The following is a 3,239-nucleotide window of genomic DNA, read 5'->3' as shown; positions in this document are numbered from 1 at the left end:
CATACCTGAATGGTCTAGTGGTTTTCCCTACTTTCTTCAATTTAAGTCTGAATTTGGCAATAAGGAGTTCATGGTCTGAGCCACAGTCAGCTCCTGGTCTTGTTTTTGCTGACTGTATGGAGCGTCTCCATCTTTGGCTGCAAAGAATATAATCAATCTGATTTCAGTGTTGACCATCTGGTGATGTCCATGTATAGAGTCTTCTCTTGTGTTGTTGGAAGAGGGTGTTTGTTATGACCAGTGCATTTTCTTGCCAAAACTCTATCAGCCTTTGCCCTGCTTCATTCCGTATTCCAAGGCCAAATTTGCCTGTTACCCCAGGTGTTTCTTGACCTACTACTTTTGCATTCCAGTCCCCTATAATGAAAAGGACATCTTTTTTGGGTGTTAGTTCTAAAAGGTCTTGTAGGGCTTCATAGAATTGTTGAACTTCGGCTTCTTCAGCCTTACTGACCAAACTAGACAGCATATTAAAAAGCAGAGACATTACTTTGCCAACAAAGATCTGTCTAGTCAAGGCTATGGTTTTTCCAGTGGTCATGTATGGATGTGAGAGTTGGACTATAAAGAAAGCTGAGTGCCGAAGAGTTGATGCTTTTGAACTGTGGTGTTGGAGAAGACTCTTGAGAGTGCCTTGGACTGCAAGGAGATCCAACAGCAGATCAGTCCTGATTGATTGTTCATTGGAAGGTGAACCTTCAATACTTTGGCCACCTGATGCAAAGAGCTGACTGATTTGCAAAGGCTCTGATGCTGGGAAGGATTGAGGGCAGAAGGAGAAGGGGACAACAGAGGATGAGATGGTTGGATGGCATCACCGACTCAATGCACACGGGTTTGGGTAGACTCCAGCAGTTCGTGATGGATAGGGAGGCCTGGTGTGCTGCAGTTCATGGGGTCGCAATGAGTCGGACACGACTGAGCGACTGAACTGAACTGAAGTGGACATTAGTTATGGGACTAAATTAATCTTCTTGATGTATTTGGACATTAGTTATTGGACTAAATTAATCTTCTTGATGTATTTGGGCAATTCCTACCATGCGAGTCTTGCTGGAGATAGCCAGACTGTTCATACAGGTCATATGCTCCATTCTGTCACCTCCCTGGCATCCAGGGTTTGGACATGGGACTTGGGACCACTAGCGACCCCATCTCAGACACTGTAGTTGGAGTGAGTCACACAAAATAGCACAGATAAAAAAGATCACATTCTGGCAGTAGCAGAGAGTTACAGCTAACTTTGAAGAGCAGCAGGGCAGCAGGATGGGGGTGCCTGCAGCAGAGACTCCCTTCTGGCTGTACCATCAGTGGTTTCCTTGCAGGCGGTTCCTTAGGGGGATGATCTTGTCTTTGCTTCTGGTTGACCAGCCTCCACGCCTACCTAGCTAGGACAGGGTCAGACACTAGACAAGACAGCTTGCCTCACTCACTGCCTGCAAGGGAGAGGGGTCAAAGGCAGAAGTCAATAGTACGAACTCTAGGAGGACAGACAGTGGTTGATCCACTTCTGAATCCTTAGCATTCAGGACAGTGCCTGAAACTTAAAAAGCGCTCACTAAATATCTGTGGATGAGAGCACCTGTGAGTAAGCGCATGAATTGGTGAGAGCACACACTAGGGGCCTCTGATTTCAGTCAACCCCAGCCACACCTGAAACTGACAATGAGAGTTTTATGTATCAGGGTCTCATTAGAAGAAGACAGAAAGAGCCCTACTCTAGGAGCCCTAGATAAGGCTTCCTGGGTTTCTCAGACCATCAAGTACTTGGTCAGTACTTGGGGATCGACATGTATTTGACTCTGGTCCGTGAGCCCCAGAGCCCACTCAGATGCTTGTCACTTCTTCCAGAAGCTGACAGCTGGTCAAGAAGCATGTTTGTGTGCACAGGTATGCAGGTGGTGGAATATGGGACAGGGTGTACACTAGGTACTATTAGCTCTTGCCCTGGATCCCAGAAGTCCATGAAACTGGAAACTTAGTGTTGGTCCTAAGGACCTTTCCTGGTGGATTTGTGGTTTATTTATTTATTTGACTGTACCCTGAGGCATGTGGGAGCTAGTTCCCTGACCAGGAATCAAACCTGCACCCCTTGCAGCAGAACTGCAGAGTCTTAATCACTGGTTATCACTGTGAAGTCCCTGGCTTTGTAATTTAGAAAGAAGTGAATACAATAATAACTAAAGATCAGCAATATTACTAATATTTATGTATGCTGGGTGACAGATTTTTAAAGATCTGGAAGAAAGAGAGGAGCCAGTGAGAATTTTCACAGCAAAAGATCAAGAATCAACTGAAATTTCCACAAATTCGGTGCACTGATGCCACAGTCAGTGGTTTCTCTGACAGCAGCAACTTTTAATCATCTCAAGATCATGGGGATGAAGCTCTGCTGTGACCATCCCACAGTGCAGAGCCTCAGCAGAAGCCAAGATTGTTTCAACAGGATTTCTGTAAAGGATGTTGTGTCAGAACCAGTTTTATTTTTGTCCCCCACCCCCATTAATCCTTTGAAGGCTTCCCTAGAGGCTCAATGGTAAAGATTCTGCCCATTGATGCAGGAGACAAGGATTCAATCCCTGGGTCAGGAAGATTTTCTGGAGGAGGAAGTGGCAACCCACTCCAATATGCTTGCCTGGAAAATCCCATGGACAGAGGAGCCTGGTGAGCTACAGTCCATGGGGTTGCAAAAGAGTTTGACACAACTTGGAGACTAAACAACAACAATCCTTTGAAACTTTGTTGAGAAGGCATGATCTTTCTCTGCCCATGGTGAAGACTTGGACAGACACAGGATTTCTGTCTGAGTATGCCATCCTATCACTTGTAACCATACAATCTCATGGCACTGAAGTATCTAGTCACATCTAAACTTGGGACTTCCCTGGTGGTCCATGGATTAAGATTTTGTCTTCCAATACACGGAGAAGGCAATGGCAATCCAGTCCAGTACTCTTGCCTGGAAAATCCCATGGACGGAGGAGCCTGGTAGTCTGCAGTCCATGGGATCGCACAGTCAGACACAACTGAAGCGACTTAGCAGCAGCAGCAGCAGCTTCCAATACAGGGGGTGCAGGTTCGATCACTGGTCAGCGAGCTAAGATCCCACATGCTTTGTAACCAAAAAGCCAAAACATAAAACAGAAGCAATACTGCAACAAATTTAATAAAGACTTTAAACATGTCCACATCAAAAAAATAGTCTTTAAAAAAAAAAGGCAAATAATGTTATTAAAAAA

The sequence above is a fragment of the Bison bison genome, unplaced genomic scaffold (assembly GCF_000754665.1).
Source record: "Bison bison bison isolate TAMUID 2011002044 unplaced genomic scaffold, Bison_UMD1.0 scf7180017864142, whole genome shotgun sequence".
NCBI lineage: Eukaryota > Metazoa > Chordata > Mammalia > Artiodactyla > Bovidae > Bison > Bison bison.
The sequence above is the reverse complement of the archived record's forward strand: the minus strand, read 5'-3'. Positions refer to the sequence as shown.